This window comes from Pongo pygmaeus, chromosome 6, assembly GCF_028885625.2.
Source record: "Pongo pygmaeus isolate AG05252 chromosome 6, NHGRI_mPonPyg2-v2.0_pri, whole genome shotgun sequence".
Classification (NCBI taxonomy): domain Eukaryota; kingdom Metazoa; phylum Chordata; class Mammalia; order Primates; family Hominidae; genus Pongo; species Pongo pygmaeus.
In genome coordinates, this window is record NC_072379.2 from 147,995,042 (window position 1) to 148,015,834 (window position 20,793).

The following is a 20,793-nucleotide window of genomic DNA, read 5'->3' on the forward strand; positions in this document are numbered from 1 at the left end:
ACGCTTCATCTATTTGTTTACATAAAAACTTCACGCACAGAGAAAACTACCTAAGAAGAAGATTCAGAGTAAGAGTCCTGAGGCCAATGGGTAGCTTTCTACAGAAATACTCAACCACCAACAGATGACAAAGAAAGCAGATGGCTGTTTACTCAGAGCTGTAACAAATGGGGGAAGAAATTCATTTTCTCAAGCATGTAATACATATTATGACCCAAGCAGTGTATACGAACTTGAATAAAATGAATATACAAATATTATTAAATCCTTGCCCCTACGGAGCTGATATTCTACCTAAGATAAAGGGAAAAATATAGTATGAGATAGACAGACATACTTCAGTATCCCTGGGGAATTGGTTCCAGGACACCCCTCGGATACCAAAATTCACAGATGCTCAAAAGTCCCTGATGTAAAGTGGTGTAATATTTGCATATCACCTATGCATAGCCTCCCATATACTTTTTTTTTTTTTTACTTGGCTTCCTGGGATATGAGAGACTCCCACATACTTTAAATCACCTCTAGATTACTTATAATCCCTAATACAATGTAAATGCCATGTAAATAGTTGTTATACTGTATTGTTTAGAAAATAATGACAAGGCAAACAGTACAGACATGTTCAGTACAGATGCAACCATCTTTTTTTTTTTCTGAATATTTTTTATCTGCAGCTGGTTGAATCCATGAATTCAGGATCCATGGATTTGGAACTCACGGATATGGAAGGCTGACTGTTTATACAAAAGCACTTTGGGAGAAAGAAAAGAATATTAGGAACTGCAGAAGGATGGCAGGAAAGGTAACAAGGAACTCAATCTTAAAAGCTGAGCTGGATTTCAAAAGGCAAAAAAAGAACCTAAAGAAATCTTAGGTCTGAGCAAGAGAAAGCTGGACAGGGGGCAACTAAAGTCTGGCTGGCAGACATTTAACAAGAATGGACCTGGAGAGTGAAAGTCACAAATTAAAAGGACTAAGGACCTGAAGGGAATGAAGAGATAAGAATGGGCAGGAATTTGAGTATATTTGACATAAAGAAGGCTGATGAAATCACCAAGATAGAACTATTCCAAGTGAAAAGTTTCCAAGTGTGGCCTTGCCTGCGAGTTCCTAAAGTGGAATAAAGCTGACAGTCACTCAGATTAAGAAGGCTAAACTCAAGATGACCCCAGCTTTGAGGTAAAGCAGAAAATGGTGTTAGGAAGGCAGTGAGGTAGGACCAAAGGACGTCAAAGATGGGAAGAAACTGGAGGATTATTATTTTTTAAATAATTTCATGACAATAGTTTTCTTCCTATCTGCTAGTTAGTTAACAGATGAACTCAACTAATTCTATGCAAATTACTTAAGACCACTTAGCACTTCCAAGGCCTAGGAACTAGAAAGAAAAGGAATCAGATAAAAAGGAACGATCTGTAGCCTCATTCGCTCATAGGCTAATCACCTCTAGTCCATCTGCTGCCTAGACAAATTTCTCCTTGGAGGTAGCACCCCTGTGCAATAAGTCCTAGGGTAGTAACGTGTTTAGTTTTCACTGATGTATGATGTGGGTGTTATTATAATTTTTTTTTTTTTTTGAGATGGAGTCTCACTCTGTCCCCCAAGCTGGAGTGCAGTGGTGCAATCTCCGCTCACTGCAAGCTCTGCCTCCCGGGTTCACGCCATTCTCCTGCCTCAGCCTCCCAAGTAGGTGGGACTACTGGTGCCCGCCACCACGCCAGGCTAATTTTTTGTATTTTTAGTAGAGACAGGGTTTCACCGTGTTAGCCAGGATGGTCTCAATCTCCTGACCTTGTGATCCGCCCACCTCGGCCTCCCAGAGTGCTGGGATTACAGGTGTGAGCCACTGCGCCTGGCCTACAATTTATTTTTTAAGATACATATTTTATGTCTTGGTGAAGACGTTAGTTAGCATTTTATGTTTTAGTACTAGAACTGTCCTTGTCTAATATTCTGGAAGACTTTCCATGCTGTTTCTACCATTAATAACATACCTAATAAAGTATATCATGACAGATCTACAGTGTCCAGATAGTTCTTTGAAAGTATAAGACTAAATAGGTAGACCTGTGAAAGAATATTAAAATTTAAAGTACCAATTAAAAGGATGTTTTACACAAAACAAACTCCCACCATCATAGCATTTATAACATATTAAAATCACATTTTCATGTATTTCACTCTACTCCCACTGTAAGTGCTTCAATAGCAAGAACCACTTTTACTCATTTGTAAAATCCCAGAGCCTGTGTGCGCCTGATAATTGTACAGTAGTCCCCACTTATCTCCCAAGACCGCCCCCCGCCAACCCCACAGCGGATGCCTAAAGCTGCAGATAGTACTAAACTCTGAATATACCATGTTTTTTCCTATACGTACCCACTTATGAAGTTTAATTTATAAATAAAGCACAGTAAGAGATTGACAGCAATAACTAATGGTAAAATGAACAATTATATAACAATATATTGTTACAAAAGTTATGTAGCTAGAGTCTTCTCCTCTCTCTCAAAATATCATAACATTTTCAGACTGTGATTTGACTGAGTAACTAAAACCTTAGAAGGTGAAATTGTAGATTGGGGGTAGGGTGGCTATAGACTTAAAAACAAGCAAACAAACAGGTCTATTAACCCACACGAATAACGAGTAGCTTGTATCTTATCAGCATATCATTTGTAAAGCTTAGCTATAGGTATGAAAAGGAAGGGTGGCCTAACCATGCTTGAGCCAAAAAATGAGGTAAAGTGTACCCTATTATCAAGAAACCCCCCTAAAAGGAGATAAATCGCAGGGTCAGTTAGGACCCTGTGGTTCAGTTGTCCCTACTACCAGTTAGAGATCTTGAGCCTAAAACTCAAGTTTCCGGAATTTCTTTTTAAAAAGGAAGCTGATATTGCCTTAAAGACTTTATCCATAAAACCTACCTCAAAGTCCGGCAACAAAAACGAAATACACATGCAAACAACACTTGGTTCTGTGCCTGGCATATAGTGAGCCTTTAGATGTTAGCTCCTCTGACCTCCTTCCCCCACAACAAACGACAGGCTCAAATCAGGCCTCTGACTCCATTTTCAGTGATCTTTTCACAACACCACAGCCAAGTAAGCATAGTATCAAAACACAGATTCAAGGCCACGTACAGTGGTTCAAGCCTGTAAACCCAGCATTTTGGGAGGCCAAGCTTGGAGGACTGAGACCAGGAGTTCAAGACCAGCCTAGGCAACATAGTGAGACTCCCATCTCAAATCAATAAATAAGCAAGCAAGCCAGGTGTAGTGGCGCACACCTGTGGTCCCAACTACTCAGGAAGCTGAGGTGGGAGGATCTCTTGAGCCTGTGAGGTGGAGACTGCAGTAAACTGTCTTCACACCACTGCACTCCAGCCTAGGTGACAGAATGAGATCCTGTCTCAAAAAAAGTAAAATAATAAAATACAGCTCTAAATATTCATATATTGGCAGAAGCCTTTATTTAAACGACTTCTACTGAATGGACACTGTAAATTTTTCAAAGATTTGTTTAGTTTCATAGGTGAAATCCCTCTAGTATGAACTTTATCCAGAATACAAAAGCAGCTTTTCCTGTTCAAAACAGATTATACCTCTATTCATTAAAACAAAAGTCTACCTGTATACAGTGAAACCAAAACAACAATGGCTCTTTAATACAAAAGCCAAACCAGAATATGGCAGGAGCCCATCAAAGCTTTAGTAGAATGTAGTGACACCTCACAGATTTACATTTACATAGGTTAACTAAAATTAAGGGCAATTACAGTGTTCACAATCTATTTTGTGAATGAAACCAAACTCAGAAATACCCTGAACACCATGCCTTACCATCTTACTTTATCTCACTACAGTAGATGCTATGTTGTTTTTGCCACCCAGGGTCAATTCACCCTTCTCTTGGGAACTTCACACCACCTCTTCTCTGAGGACTACCAAGTACACTGGAGGAAGCTGACTCAAGCTGCTTGTGACCCTGGCCTGACCAAGGTACATCTCCCTAGACATAGTGACCAGTACAGGGTTAGATACATGGCCACAATCAGTGCAGTCACAGTGAAAATCTCAGGTTTCCTGCAATGCTAGGACAAGAATGCTCACTCTTCTCCCCTTAGGTCTAAACCTGGAAAAATGTTTGCCCAAGGACTTGTTGGAAGCCATCTTGCAACCACTGAGAGAAGAGCCTACAAAGAACAGAGTCAACAACGACAAAAAACAAAAGTCAAAGCCAAGAAAGAACTGTAGTCTCATGACCTAAACCCTAAGTCAGGCAGACCTTCCCAAACAAATTTCGGAACTATTCAGTTATATGAGCCAAGAAATTCCCCCCATCTTTTTTTTTCTTAATACAGAGGGTATCTGAGATACATATTTATTACTGAGACCATATATACAGTTGTTCCTCCATATCCACGGAGGATTAGTTCCAGGACCCCCAACAGATACCAAAATCCACAAAGGCTCAAGTCCCTGATATAAAATGGTACACTATTACATAACCTATACACATTCTCCCATATACTTTAAACCAGCAGTCTCCAACTTTTTTGCACCAGGGACTGGTTTTGTGGAAGACAGTTTTTCCACAAAGAGGGGAGAGAGTACATGGTTTCAGGATGAAACTGTTCCACCTCAGATCATCAGGCATTAGTTAGATTCTCATAAGGATGGCCAGGCATGGTGGCTCACACCTGTAATCCCAGCACTTTGGAAGGCCAAGGCAGGCAGATCACTTGAGGTCAGGAGTTCAAGACCAGTCTGGCCAACATGGTGAAACCCTGTCTCTACTAAAAATACAAAAATTAGCTGGGTGTGGAGGCAGGCGACTGTAATCCCAGCTACTCAGGAAGCTGAGGCAGGACAATCACTTCAACTCGGGAGGTGGAGGTTGAGGTGAGCCAGGATCATGCCACTGCACTCCAGCCTAGGCAACACAGTGAGACAAGGCTCCGTCTCCAAAAAAAAAAGATTCTTTTAAGGAGTGTGCAACCTAGATCCCTCACGTGTGCAGCTTACAATAGGGCTCACGCTCCCGTGAGAATCTAATGCTGCTGCCTATCTGACAGGAGACGGAGCTCACCTCCTGCTGTACAGCCCAGTTCCTAAGGGGCCACAGATGGGTACCAGTCCATGGCCTGGGGACTGGGGACCCCTGCTTTAAAACCGTCTCTAGATTACTAAATACCTAATACAATGTAAATACTACATAAATAGTTGTTAAACTATTATGTTTAGGGAATAATGGCAAGAAAAAAGTATGTACATATTCAGTACACACATTTTTGTTTCTTTTCAAATATTTTTACCCACAGTTGGCTGAATCTACAAATGTGGAATCCCATTTACAGAGGGCCAACTGTACAGGAACGTCTGAATTAATGGAAGATGGGCTCTCATAGCCTACCTCATTATCACCAACAGCATCGTCAGAAAAAGTAGAGCTTCCTCCATCCTCTCAGGTTTACAGAGGCCCCAGGACATGGCCAAGACACACCTTCCGACCTACCTCTCAGGTGGCCAGGCCACACAAGTCCAAGGAATCAGCACTGTTCTCTACCAGATACGCCCCTACTCCACTTGTGAGAGGTCTTTTCCTAAATCAGACATTCCTGTCCCTTCTTACCCAGCTGCCAATAACTGAATAATTTGAAAAAAGTCCCATAGGTATTGTCAGAGCCCTTACTGCTTCTTTAAAAATTCTACCGGGAGGCGCGGTGGCTCACGCCAATAATCCCAGCACTTTGGGAGGCCAAGATGGGCAGATCATGAGATCAGGAGATCGAGACTAACACGGTGAAACCCCGTCTCTACTAAAAATACAAAAAATTAGCCGGGCATGGTGGCAGGCACCTGTAGTCCCAGCTACTCGGGATGCTGAGGCAGGAGAATGGCGTGAACCCGGGAGGCAGAGCTTGCAGTGAGCCGAGATTGTGCCACTGCACTCCAGCCTGGGCGACACAGCGAGCCTCCGTCTCAAAAAAAAAAAAAAAAATTCTACCTCAAGGATTTGCTAAATCAAGGGAATGACCACCTATTTGGTCTGGCCAAATAAATGTTTCTGTTTCTATTTGTCTAAAGAAAACAACAAACTACATGCACTATTTATCCTTCTCAACTAAATCAATAGCAGCAACTTTGACTCTTAACTGAATACCAGGCTAAGTAACGTCAAATCCAAACCCAACAAGATATAAGTAATATGATTACAATATTCTCAATGTCCTTCCTTTTAAAAATGTCTACTTAACAGCAAGACTGCCAAAAAATTGCCAATTTTGATAACTCTCCAGTCTTCAGTAGTGCCTGTTTGTATGTTTAAATGCTTTGAAGGCAGCTGTTAGTATCATTTGGCAATTTCATTTATTTTTAAAGTTACAATCCATTGTTTCAATATACTCAAATTTAAATTAATGGTAAATAAGATTTTGTAGGTAAGGATAAGAAAAGCAATATAAAGAGAACTTAGACATATAGATGTTAAACTATTGGTAAGTGATAAAAATTAATTACTTAAGAGAAACAGATCCTATGCCTGAGGGGGAATATAGAAAACCTGTCCCTGTAAAAAGGAAGACCATGAGAGGGGAATCCAGGAGAAGCCGGCACACACTGCCATGCACTGGGCACTAGAATCAGGATTCAAAACAGACAAGATCAGAGATAGCAAGGAGAGTTCATCTCATACAACCACTTTGAGGGTTGTGTCCATAAGGATTCTTGGCCTTAGGCCAGGCCACGTTCTAGCTCAGCAGAGAGAGTGCTGTCATGATTAATAATGCCTGTTACAGACATGGGGCAGAGAATTGGGGTAGCAGCACTCTCCATTTCAAATCAAATTCAAATAATAAACGAAACTAAGAAGAGTTAGTCGTATTAATTCTAAGTCCTATACACAGTATTAAACAAAAAGCAAGAGTTTGGACTCCAAAGCTCATTCCCTGGGTTCAGATCCCAGTTCTCCCACTTAGCAGCTGGGTGTGAAGCTGGCCAAGTTACTGCACATCTTTGTGCCTCACTCTCCTCATGAAAAAAGGCTAATTCAAGAGCATCCACCTCAGAGTAATTGTGAGAAGTAAATTTATTTACGGTGCATAGCCAGTGCCTGGCAGATGGTAAGCACTATATCAGCATTAAAAAAGTAGTGGCTATCAGCCAGGCGCTGTGGCTCCCACCTGTAATCCCAGCACTTTGGGAGGCCGAGGCAGGTGGATCATGAGGTCAGGAGTTCAAGAACAGCCTGCCCAACATGGTGAAACCCCATCTCTACTAAAAATACAAAAATTAGCCGGGCGTGGTGATGCACGCCTGTAATCCCAGCTACTGAGGAGGCTGAGGCAGGAGAATCGCTTGAACCTAGGAGGCGGAGGTTGCAGTGAGCTGAGAACGCACCACTGCACTCCAGCCTAGGTGACAGAGCAAGACTCCATCTCAAAAAAAAAAAAAAGAAAAAAAAAAAAAAAGTAGTGACTATCAACTACATAAATGGCAGATGAGCGACATCAGGAATTACAACATTTATATTAAAAAGTTAACAATTCAATATAAAGACTTTTTAAAAATGATAAACTATGCAAATAAAAACAAAACAGGATGTCAGGGGATCTCAGGATAGAATGCAAACTATACAGCAAGTCTAACAGTATTATAATTTTATGAGATAATCTCATGGAAGGAGCAGGAGGTCCGGAGGAGCTAATCTACAGAACTTTGGACAATCTACACTGTACTCTAGCTGGTAAATTTGTTTCTCATAAGGGTACCAGTCTGTAATTCTGAAAATACTCTACATGTACACTAGGGTTAAACTAATAAGTAAATAAAGTATAGATAATGTGAGCCAAGTTTCTCAATGTCACAGAAAGAAGTTACAAATAAGCAAGGGGTGGTGATGAATTAGTCAGATGTATCAATATGAACTCACACGTATTTTCAAATAAATGCGGATAGATACAGAAACATAGGTATGTATGCACATGTAGGTTAGCTGAAATACGTGCATTTCCAGGGTCTGTCCAACAGAGGGCCTAGAAGCAGTGACACCCCAGGAGCAATAAGCATACCCTGCACCCAAGACTTTTGTTTCTAAATACCACCCTCCAATAAATACAAGGAAGCAGGGTCTGCAGAAACAGCTGATTCTAGGGTCGGGACAGGGAAACTACAAGGCAAGCCAGTAGCAGAAGCGAAATGCTCCAAAGATGAAAGGACAGGGATAGGTCCAAGACTGGAAGCAAACAGAAGAAACTCTCAGTGGCCAAAGCTGGAATAATTTGAGCAGCAGAATAAATCATAACAGTATTATAACAGAATAAAATAATTATTCATGAGTCTATGATATAAATAAGTGATTAAATAAACAAATGGAGGAGAAGGAACAACTCTTCCTGACAAGAATTCCAACTAATACATGAGTGTATGTCCCCATTCTGGGAGGTAGAATTCAATTTCCTTCCCCCTGAGCGTGAGCTAGATTCAGTGATTCACTTCCAAAGAAGAGTCTGGAAAGGGAAACAGTAACGTTTCTGTGAAAAAAAAAAACCATAACCATTAACATGAGCAATGGTAAGTACTGCTGTCATTATGTACTCCCCGATATGATGAAATGAGACAGGGATTTCACCTCTGTGGTATCCTTCCCCCAAACCTCAACCCATAACCTCAGTCTAATCATAAGAAAACATCCGATAAGCCGAAATCAAAGGACATTCTTACAAAACATCTGACCGATACACTTTAAAATGATTAAGAGGTCATGAAAAATAAGGAAATGCTGAGAACAACCACAGATCAGAAAAACTTGGGAGACATGATAACTAAATGAACTGTGGTATCTTGGATTGGATCCTGAAACCAACCAACCAACCAACCAACCAAAGAAAGACATTAGCGGAATAACTGGCAAAATCCAAATAAAGTCTTGAGTTTAGTTAATGACAACATAGTGATACTGATTTCTTAGTTTTAACAAACATACCATGGCTATATAAATCCAAAATTATTCCAAAATAGGCCAGGTGCAGTGGCTCACGCTTGTAATCCCAGCACTTTGGGAGGCTGAGGCAGGTGGATCACGGAAGTCAGGAGTTCAAGAGCAGCCTGGCCAATATGGTGAAACCTAGTCTCTACTAAAAATACAAAAATTAGCTGGGCGTGATGGCGAGCACCTGTAATCTCAGCTACTTGGGAGGCTAAGGCAGGAGAATTGCTTGAACCCAGGAGGTGGAGGCTGCAGTGAGCTGAGATCGCACCTCTGCACTCCAGCCTGGGTGACAGAGCGAGACTCTGTCCCAAATAAATAAATAAATAAATAAATAAATAAATAAATAAATAATTATTCCAAAATAAAGTTATTTGTTAAAGCAAATTAGGTTACATAACAACCCAATGTAAAGGCATTCATTTTTAAAAATGACATTCACTTTTAGAAGTGATAACAGAAACAAATTTTAAAATCTAAAAATGTTACATAAAATGTTAAATAGGAAAAACAAAAAATATGAATAGATGATTAGAATTATTTAAAACATAGGGTTAAAAAAAAAACAGGTAGTGGCCAGGCGCGGTGGCTCACGCCTATAATCCCAGCACTTTGGGAGGCCAAGGCGGGCAGATCACGAGGTCAGGAGATCGAGACCATCCTTGCTAACATGGTGAAACCCCGTCTCTACTAAAAATACAAAAAATCAGCCGGGCGTGGTGCCAGGCACCTGTAGTCCCAGCTACTCGGGAGGCTGAGGCAGGAGAATGGCGTGAACCCGGGAGGCAGAGCTTGCAGTGAGCCTAGATAGCACCACTGCACTCCAGCCTGGGTGACAGAGCAAGACTCTGTCTCAAAAAAAAAAAAAAAACCAAGTAGTAATTAAGAGAGCTTGTACTATTATTATTTTTTTTATTATTATTTTGAGGCAGGGCTCACTCTGTTCCCCAGGCTGGAGTTCAGTGGCCCAACCGTAGCTCACTGCAGCCTGGAACATCTGGGCCCAAATGATAATCCCAGCTTGGCCTCCCATACTTTTATAAATCTTAACTTCAAAGGAATTTGAGAAAAAAACTCCCAAATATAATTCTACTTTTTCAATTTTTTTGGAAGGGACAAGGTCTCACTCTGTCGTCCAGGCTGGAGTGCAGTGATGCAATCGCAACTCACTGAAGCCTCAAATTCCTGGGCTCAGGCAATCTTTCCGCCTCAGCCTCTTGAGTAGCTGGGGACTACAGGTGTACTCCACCACACCCAGCTAATTTTTTTAAATTTATTTTTTGTAGAGAAAGTGTCTCACTATAGTGCCCAGGCTGTTAATTCCACTGTTTTAAAACAGAAAACGTTACACAAACAATTTAAAAGGAAAAAAAAGATCTCCATAGCAGCCTATATGATGATGACATGTCTACTTGAAGAGATAACGCACTTTTAGGCTTCTACAGAATCTGAATCAAGGGAAATAACTGTGCCACTGACTGAACTTGTACTGATCAAACAACAAATCAAAAGGATTCTTCTATACAATTCAGGGCCAGTTTAGTTGTGTTTAAAATGAAGAGAAAAACTGGTCTTTACCCACAGTGGGAGCACACAACTCAGAAAAGAGCATTTGAGTTTGCAGTTGAATAAAGAAAAGCAGAAGGGTTAATATGCATTCATTAAGTCAACAAATATTTATTGAGCATCTAATACAAGCTAGAGACTACAATAGAAACTGAAGACTTAGCAAATTAACAGACAAAAATCTGTGACCTTATACAGCTTAAAATCTAGTTGGATAGAAACAGTCCAAAACAAAGTGTCAGGTGCAGTAGCTCATGCCTGTGATCCCAGCACTTTGGGAAGCGGAGGCAGGTGGATGACCTGAGGCCAGGAGTTCAAGACCAGCCTGGCCAACACGGTGAAACCCCGTCTATACTAAAAATACAAAAATTAGCCAGGAGTGGTGGCACACACCTGTAGTCCCGGCTACTAAGGAGGCTGAGGCATGAGACTCACTTGAGCCCAGGAAGCAGGGGTTTCAGTGAGCCAAGAATGTGCCACTGCACCAGCCTGAGCAACAGAGCAAGACTCTGTCTCAAAAACAACAACAACAACAAAGTAAAATGTTTACATGTAAGATGATGTTGAGTGCTATGGGAGAAAAAACAATACAGGTAAGTGAGTTAAGGCAAGGGTGGCACACTAAGGAATGTAAGCTGAAGTACTCAGAGGCCCAGCTGTGCTGGCAAAGCCCATGGGACACAGAGATCCCACCAACCAATGGCAGTTCACCAACAGCAAACCCAGGAGCAAACTAGGTAAGACCATGTTTTCTGGTAAAGATTCCAGAAATAATTAGATTAAATATCCACTTAATGCAGATTCAGTATATCCGCAACGCCTCAGTGATCAACACAGCTTTGCAGAATTTTGATCAGGCATTAAAACTAGCATTCAAGAGTTGCTTGCTGGCCCCGTTCTGGTTAACTAGTAGGTCTCATTATCCTGAACAAAGACTAAAAGTTAACACCATTTTATAAAACATATTTATGCAAATAGCCATTCTCTGTTAGTATTATCAAGCCAAATTTTTTAAAAAACTGATTTATTATAAAGCTGATCCTGAGGCTATGTCATTCTATAAGCTCTAACATTGACTATTTGGTTCTAACAAAATCTCATCCTTAAATATGTGTAGCTAATTTGATGGTCTATATTTAATTTGTAAATCTTCTCTGGTTTTATCATAAGGAACTTATATGAACTCATATTCATAAAATTAAAGTCAAATTAACCCTGGGATTCCAATCAACACACAAGTTTGAAAAACACCACATGAGAAAAAAAAATGGAGTACTGAAGTAATTCAAGAATAAAGTGATAAGGGCCCTGACTGGGTTGACAGCAGTGGGCATAGAAGAAAAAAAAAAAGATTTTTAATTTTAGAATTAAAAACTAAGTCTAAAATTAAAAATCGAGATGCAATCATATGAGAAGGAAGAACAGGTCAAAAGACAATTGAGCCCTAAATCAGCCACTGCTACAACAGAGAATACAGAACTTCATTGAGGTTAATTATTCACATAGTAATTAGCTAGCACAGAAAAACAAAAACGGTAGTTCAAAGTAAGAACACCATTAACACCATTCTTCAGCATTTTGGTCTCATGACCTGTTTAGTTTATATGTGTTATAGCTATTAACATTTAACATAATAGAAATGAAAAACTAAAGAGTTTTTTACAATTTACTTTTATTTTATTTATTTTTTTATTTTTTTGAGACAAGGTCTCACTCTGGCCCTGGCTGAAGTGCACTGGTGCAATCAAGGCTCACTGCAGCCTTGCCCTCCTGGGCTTAGGTGATCCTCTCACCTCAACTTCCCAGGTAGCTGGGACCACAGGTGCACACTACCATGTCTGGCTATTTTTTTCTATTTTTAGCAGAGACAGGGTTTTGCCATGTTGCCCAGGCTGGTCTTGAATTCCTGGGCTCAAACAATCAGCCCGCCTTGGCCTCCCAAAGTGCTGGGATTACAGGTGTGAGCCACTACACCTGGCCTGTTTTTTATTTTTATTAAAAACTGTTGTAGCAAGCCCTCAGTATCCATGGCGGTCTAGGGGGTATTGGTTCCAGGAACTTCATGGATACCAAAATCCACAGATGTTCATCTCTTATATAAAATGGCATAGTATTTGCATATAACCTATGCACATTCTCCTTTATACTTTAAATCATCTGGCTCTAGATTACTTATGATGATCATCTAATACAATGTAAATGTTATATAAATCGTTGTTATACTGTATTATTTGTATCTTTTTTTTTTGGAGACAGAGTCTCACTCTGTCACTCAGGCTGGAGTGCAGTGGCGTAATCTTGGCTCACTGCAACCTCCGCCTCCAGAGTTCAAGTGATTCTCCTGTCTCAGCCTCCTGAGTAGCTGAGATTACAGGTGCAAACCACCATGCCCAGCTAATTTTTGTATTTTTAGTAGAGACAGAGTTTCACCATGTTGGCCAGGCTGGTCTCGAACTCCTGACCTCACGTGATCCACCCGCATTGGCCTCCCAAAGTGCTGGGATTACAGGCATGAGCCACAGCACCTGGCCTGTTCTATTATTTTATTGGCTTTTTTCCACAAGTATTTCTGATCTGCAGTTGTTGAATGCACAGAAGCTGAACCTGAAAATATGAAGGGCCAACTGTACCTATTAATATAAATAACACATTTTTAAAAAGAAACTATTTTCCTTTAAAAAAAAAAAATTAGTGAGTGAGGGCAAGCGTGGTTGCTCATGCCTGTAATCCTAGCACTTTGCGGGGCTGAGGCAGGAGGACCACTTGAGCCCAGGAGTTTCAGACCAGCCTGAGCAACATAGCCTTCTTCTATTTAAAAAAAAAAAAAAAAAAAAAAATTAATTAGTAAGTGGTGTTTTATATTTTTGCCAATTTCTTTAATATCTGTCTAATAGGAAACAGATTCTCATAACTGTTTCTGCATTCAATCTGTTCCAATATGTTGTTTTGGTTCAAGTATATGAAGAAAATCCAATCTCAAACACACTTAGCTTAGAAAAGGGAGAGTGTTTGAATAGCCTTCTGAGGTCATTGTGGATCTCGTGCTTTGATATTACACCAAAACAGTTCTATTAAAAAGTGGCTAGTTCAGTTCACAATTCAATCTCACAGGTATTTTTCCTCAAAATAACCACCATACTTCAGTTAGCAGTGGTAATTTCTTTCTTACAAGATTAGACGCAACATGGAATCTGAAACTGTATCAGTGAACTTTTCCTACTCTGCCACATTAACATTCATTAGTCTATTCACTTTAAATGAATCTTTAACCCAAGCACGATGTTATAAATCATCATTCCTCATCTAAAAAGTACTGGTCCACTGAGTTACGCAGATTTTCCAGAAGTTGGCATATTTCAAAAAATCATGTTGTTAAATCCATTAATCTCATCAGAAAGTCTTTAAGTACTGGGAAGCTGTCATGCTCACAGTAACAGACAAAAGTTTTCCAAAAATTTTAATTTTTGCTTGAAAGCCCAAATGTTCTCTCTGCCAACAAATATGGTCAGTTGTTTTCCTTGAAGTGACAGTCTCACTTCATTGATTTAAAAAAATGTCTGCCAAATACCTAAGTCTGAATAATCATGGTGTGTCAGACCCTCTTTTAAGTAAAAATGAAATTTCCATGAAAAAAGTGGCTAGTGGAGCTCACAACTTAATCACATAAGTGCTTTTGCTCAAAACCCAACATATCTCAATATGCAGCAGAAGCACTTTACACACATTCCCATCTTGTTGCACAGAATGTTACAATTGCATGCACGCAAGGATCAAGATTTAGTAAAATTAATCATTTTTAGTACTTCATCAAGGACATTCTCAAACAAAACTGGCTTTTTTAACTGCAAGTGCTAAGGTGCCAACAGTGTCTACTCATTGCTTTTACACCATGGGTACAAATGTCCAACACGGTTTTTTTTGTTGTTGTTGTTGTTGTTTTTTTAAAAAAAGCAAGTAACAACTCAGTATTATTATGAAAATAGTTTCCAGGAGGTTGAGACACGAGAATCACTTGAACCTGGGAGGCAGAGGTTGCAGTGGGCCAAGATGTCGCCACTGCACTCCAGCCTGGATGACAGAGTGAGACCCTGTCTCAAAAAAAAAAAAAAAAAAGAAAAAATAGTTTTGATCCCATAATCCCAGGCCACACTTTGAGAACTACTCCCTTAAATATATCCAGACATCATATGAATCAGAAGTCATAATACCCTGCCTTTTCTTGACTCACAGAGAACCTAGAACAGACCATATATTCAAATTATATATTTCTAAAATGTATAATGAAACATAGAAATCACCACTCTTGCAACTAGAAAAAGGCAAACGAGTATATGTGAAGAATATTTAATGAAGGGTACCTTATTATACCTGTCAAACTACAGAATTTAAATGAAATAATCTGTCATATGTCAGTGCCAAATTAAGAGACTAATACCTACTAAAATTTGTTTAAACAAATTGCTTCTGTTTTCACTTATCTTCTCCTTCACCACTGTAAGATATCATCAGTAGTTACAGTCACCCTTCTGACCCTCCTGCAACCCTAAGACAACGCCATCCTACCAACCATCTCCCTAAATACTCACACCTCACCCTATCACCATAAAAGATAAAATAAAAATCTTGATCCAGGGACCTTTCTGCTTCCTTAAATGACTCTATTGTTTTTTCAAAGAAAGAAAAAAGAATGACAAAAACACACAAGCTCATTACTGTGGGGGACCCAAATATTCCACTCAACTGACCTGCAAAGTGCTAGAAGAAACTTCTGTTGAAGGACTTGGGGAAAGGCAGGAACAAAGAGGTATTATCAAGCAGTCAATAATAATTTACTGAGCATTCCAAAAGTGTTAAATCCTGTGAGAGATCTATCGAAATGTGGAAAATACAACAGGTTTTAGTGCCTTCACTACAGTGGATTACATGTACATGCAACTACAGATGAGAAAGCATAATGAACAGCATTTGCGTTCAAGAAGTCTCATGATAGGGGAAAATAACAGAAAAAAGTAAAGAACATATTTGTAGTCCTGGTTTCTGTAGTGCTAAAAAGTTCAGAGGTAAAGGAAAGTTATACTAATTTAGTAATCTTAGCTGAATGATAGAAAACATTAACTTGACCGTTGCAGCAAAAGTGAGTAGATTCTGCAGTAATATATTTTCCACAACAATAAGATCACTTTCCTCCTTCCAGTAAGAGAGTAAACTACTGATTTCAAACTGAAGTCCACAGACCAGCATTCTGGTGTTTATCTGAAAGTACTGCTTAGAAAAGAAATGGCCATATAAATTTCAACCAATTGAAGAACTGAACTATTTTAAGTGTTTTAAAGAATTTGCTTGAACAACAGATAAAACAGACTCACTAATTGAACTGACATCTAAAGGTTAAAGTTTTCAGCTGGGGGCCATGGCTCACACCTGTAATCCCAGCACTTTGGGAGGCTAAGGCAGGCAGATTGCCTGAGTCCAGGAGTTTGAGACCAGCCTGGGCAATATGGTGAAACCCTGTCTCTACTAAAAATACAAATTAGCCAGGTGTGACGGCATGTGCCTATAGTCCCAGATACTCTGGAGGCTGAGGTGGGAGAACCAATCACCTGAGCCCAGGAGGCCAAGGCTGCAGTGAGCCAAGATTGTGCCACTGCACTCCAGCCTGGGCAATCATAGTGAGACTGTCTCGAAAAAAAAAAAAAAAGGTTTAAGTTTTTCTTGAAAACTATACTAAATCGATTTTATAAGTTAAATCTTCTCATTTCATTGAGTATATACTCAAGTTTACTGAAACACTGTTGGAGGGAAAACGGAAAAAATTATGTACCAGAGGCCGGGGCAAAGTGGCTCACGCCTGTAATCCTAGCACTTTGGGAGGCCAAGGTGGGCGAATCACCTGAGGTCAGGAGTTGGAGATCAGCCTGGCCAACATGGTGAAACCCCGTCTCTACTAAAAATACAAAAATTAGCCGGGTATGGTGGCAGGTGCCTGTAATCTCAGCTATTTGGGAGTCTGAGGCAGGAGAATCACTTGAACCTAGGAGGCAGAGGATGCGGTAAGCCGAGATTGCGCCACTGCTCTTCAGCCTGGGTGACAGAGTGAGACTTGTCTCAAAAAAAAAAAAAAAAAGTACCAGAAACTAAAGCTATGATATGAAATTCATTATAATTCAAAGATGAGACATGAGATACCTGCTATTTCAACACTCCACTGAATAAAAGCAAACAAAATGAAGGAGTAAGTCAATCTGATACCAGGTGTGCTTTTTGCTAAGAAGTCTATTTTAAATCTTATACCACGCATAAGCCAACATCTAATTTAACTTACACAAATCTAACATACATCGAGCAAAAATGTCAGAGAAAGCTCAATTTTGGTAGTAAATACAAGGGTTCTACCTACCATTCCAGACACTAAGCGTATGCCTAAGTGAACACGAGAGAGGCGACATGAATCTGCTCTTGCCATAACCTGCTGGCCAAGTCTCTCAGACTGAGGATATTTAGCCACTCAGGAGTGATTCTAATAGGATTGCCCTTAGGTACAAACCAACAACTCTGGGCTCAACAGAAGAGCAATGATCTGTTCTCATTCTAGAGGAAAAATGGGCTGGTCTTGAACCTAAAAAGAAGGTACTGGTTTGTGGTAAGGCATCTTCCCACAAACTCTGCATGGGTAACTTTGCCTATATGCTATTTTGCCTTGTACACTAACTTTATATCCTAATCCCCAAATAAGATGCAATTCCTTCTATATTCTGAAGACAGAATCATAAAATGGACTAGGTGGTTCAAACTACTAATCCCAAAGCATTTACAGAACCTCTCATAATTTCCAGGCAACCTAAACCAAGTAACCATTATCTAGTAATTTCAATTTTTGAGTTCTGTATATGCCACAGCCAGTTCTTTCAAGGAAGTACCAATGTCTGCAAAGTGCCATTTCTTTATTCTATGGCTACCAACAGAACCCCTCACTGAAGAAGACTCTTTAGAAACTCCTCTGGCTTATGTCGGCCCCACAGTTCATGATCTTGCTAAGAACGGTAGTAGTTTAGGGAAAGATAGAAATAAACGAGGTAGGGCAGTTATGAGCAGTAAGTCTTTCCATGATTTTCCTATACTTAAAATTTATCACAAATATAAACACACTGCCGGGGTACTACAAAATTTCAAACCCTTCGAGTACTATTTACTTAATAATTGATGAGACTTGTCACAGTATCTGTGCTATGGTCTGAAGGTGTCCCTCAAAAACTCAGGTGTTGTCAATGTAACAGTATTAAGAGGTGGGGCCTTTCAGAGGTGATTAGACCATGACGGTTCCTGCCTTGTGAATGCCCTTATACAAGAGTCTGACTGAGGGAGTTGTTCCCAGCTTGCCCTTGTATCTTCTACCATATGAGGACACAGTAAGAAAGCCTTCATGAGATGCAGGCACCTTGATCTTAAAATTCCCAGCCCCCAAAACTGTGAGAAATATATATATACATACATACATACATATGCATATATATACATGTATACATGTATATATATGTATATACATGTATATACGTATATACTATATATACGTATATACTATATATATATTTATTCCTTTTGTGAGACAGGGTCTCACTCTGTTGCCTGGGCTAGAGGGCAGCGGCGTGATTTTGTCTCACTGCAACCTCCACCTCCTGGGTTCAAGTGATTCTCCCACCTCAGACTCCCAAGTAGCTGAGACTACAGGTGCACATCAACACACCCAGCTAATTTTTATTTTTTGGTAGAGATGGGGTTTCACCATGTTGGTCAGGCTGGTCTCAAACTCCTAACCTCAAGCGATCCACCCGCCTCAGCCTCCCAAAGTGCTGGGATTACAGACGTGAGCCACCGCGCCTGGCAGACTTCTATCCTTTATAAATTACCCAGTCTTGGCCAGGCGTGGTGGCTCACGCCTGTAATCCCAGCACTTTGGGAAGCCGAGGCAGGCAGATAACCTGAGGGCAGGAGTTCAACACCAGCCTGGCCAACATGGTGAAACCCTGTCTCTACTAAAAATACAAAATTAGCCAGGCATGGTGGTGGGCAACTGTAATCCCAGCTACTTGGGAGGCTGAGGCAGGAGAATCACTTGAACCCAGGAGGCGGAGACTGCAGTGGGCCGAGATTGCGCCACTGTAGTCCAGCCTGGGCAAAAAGAGCAAAACTCCATCTCAAAAATAAATAAATAAATAAATAAATAAATAAATAAATAATTTTAAAAATTACCCAGTCTCAGGTATTCCGTTATACCAGCACAAAACAAATGAAGACAATTTGTTTTACCGAAAAGTTACCATCTGTTGATTACTATAACATTACTTACCAAAAGCCCAGAGAAACTGGTTTTCTGAGTTTCCACTGACCTATGGAAATGATACAAAGAAATGACCAAGCAACAGGGAAACCATTATATAATTCCTACAGTTACCTTCCTGCTATTTCCAGATTAATACCAAGGCTTTTAGGGGAGGAAAAAGCATTTTACCCCATGTATCGTCCTCTTATGTAAATTTCTGCAGCCAGCTTGAATTTCTCCCCAGAAAGTGAGATTTTCTTTTCTACCACATGGCAGGCTGCAAATTTTCTAAACTTTTATGTTCTGCTTCCCTTTTAAATTTAAGTTCCAGTTTCAGGTCATTTATTTGCTTATGCAAATGAGCCAGGCTTTTAGAAGCAGCCAGGCCACATCTTGAACACGTTGCTGCTTTTAGAAATTTCTTCCACCAGATACCCTAAACATCTCAAGTTTAAAGTTCAACAGATCCCTAGAGCAGGAGCACAATGCTGCCAGTCTCTTTGCCAACACATAGCAAGAGTGACTTTTACTCCAGGTCCCCAATAAGTTCCTCATCTTCATCTGAGACTTCATCAACCTAGCCATCTCTGTCCATATCACTATCAGCATTTTGGTCAAAACCATTCAACAAGTCTCTAGGAAGTTCCAAACATTCCCTTATCTTCCTGTCTTGTTCTGAGCCCTCCAAACTGTACCAACCTCTGCCCATTACCCAGTCCAAAAGCTGCATCCACATTTTCAGGTATCTTTATTGCGATGCCCCACTTCTCTGGTACGTATTTTCTGTATTAGTCCATTTTCACATTGCTATAAAGAGCTGAGGGTGGGTAATTTATAAAGAAAAGAGGTTTAATTTGCTTACAGTTCAGCAGGCTATACAGGAAGCATGGCTGGGGAGGCCTCAGGAAACTTATAATCACAGCGGAAAGCAAAGGGGAAGCCAGCACATTATACATGGCTGGTGCAGGAGGAAGAGAGAGCAAAGTGGGAGGTGCTACATACTTTTAAACAACCAGATCTCACGAGAACTCACTGTCACAAGAACTCACTGTCACACGAACTCACTGTCAGGAGAACAGCAAGGGAAAAGTCTGCTCCCATGATTCAATCACTTCCCACCAGACCCCTCCTCCAACTTTGGGGATTACAATTTGACACGTGATTTGGGTGGGGCCACAGAGCCAAACTTTATCACCCCAGAACTTCCATATGGGAAGAGGAAAATGAGAGGGCCAGGATGAGTGGCTGACATTAAGAATCTATAGCCTCTAGAGTAGAAAAACATGACTTTTTCTTTGGTAGTCTAGATTCAAAAATTGGTATTTCCATTAGTATAAAATGTCTCTTTCTAGAGAATAAAAGAATATCTCATTCTTTATTTGAATAGCCCTAATGGGTAAAAGACTAAGGCACCCAATAAGAAATTTGAAGAAATTTTCTTTTCTAGAAAATGTGTATAGTACAGCTGGCCAGTTACATGCTATTCGTAAATAACAAGTCATACCAGACAAATGGTAAAAAACAATTATTTCTTTAACTGCAAGGGTAAATTCTATAAGAAAAATTGGGTAAATTTGAACTTGCCAATTTAGATTTGATTGTTTATAAAGGTAATTTATTCAGATACATCATAGTCCATTATAGCAAAAGCTTTTAGGTGCTATTATGCCCATAATGCAGAGACACAAACAAGATAATAGGCTTATAATCAGCATTAGATGTTTTATGAATTGACTAACTTGATAAAGAATTTGGGAGAGATGCATATAACCACTGGATTAAATAAATGCCAGCTAGGGAGAATCTACCATCACCTGTGATGGCAATCAAACTCTCTAGAGAAATAGTTTGACCTGGATAACAGAAACCAAGTGCTTAGAATCCCAGTATTTGCACTAAAAAGGATCCTATAGGCAGCA

General features: G+C 40.1%; 1 protein-coding gene across 13 annotated transcripts in view; it reads right to left on the minus strand.

The window, feature by feature from the left end:
• EZH2 (enhancer of zeste 2 polycomb repressive complex 2 subunit) overlaps window positions 1-20,793 on the minus strand; it is a 76,150-nt gene that overhangs the window by 40,431 nt on the left and 14,926 nt on the right. For 2 of the 13 annotated variants that reach the window (XM_063667936.1, XM_063667935.1), the window contains exon 2: window positions 18,902-18,941. The exons of the other annotated variants lie outside the window; for them this stretch is intronic. The gene's annotated coding sequence lies outside the window, so the exon portion shown is untranslated. The remainder of the gene's footprint in view (window positions 1-18,901; window positions 18,942-20,793) is intronic. 13 annotated transcript variants of the gene reach the window in all.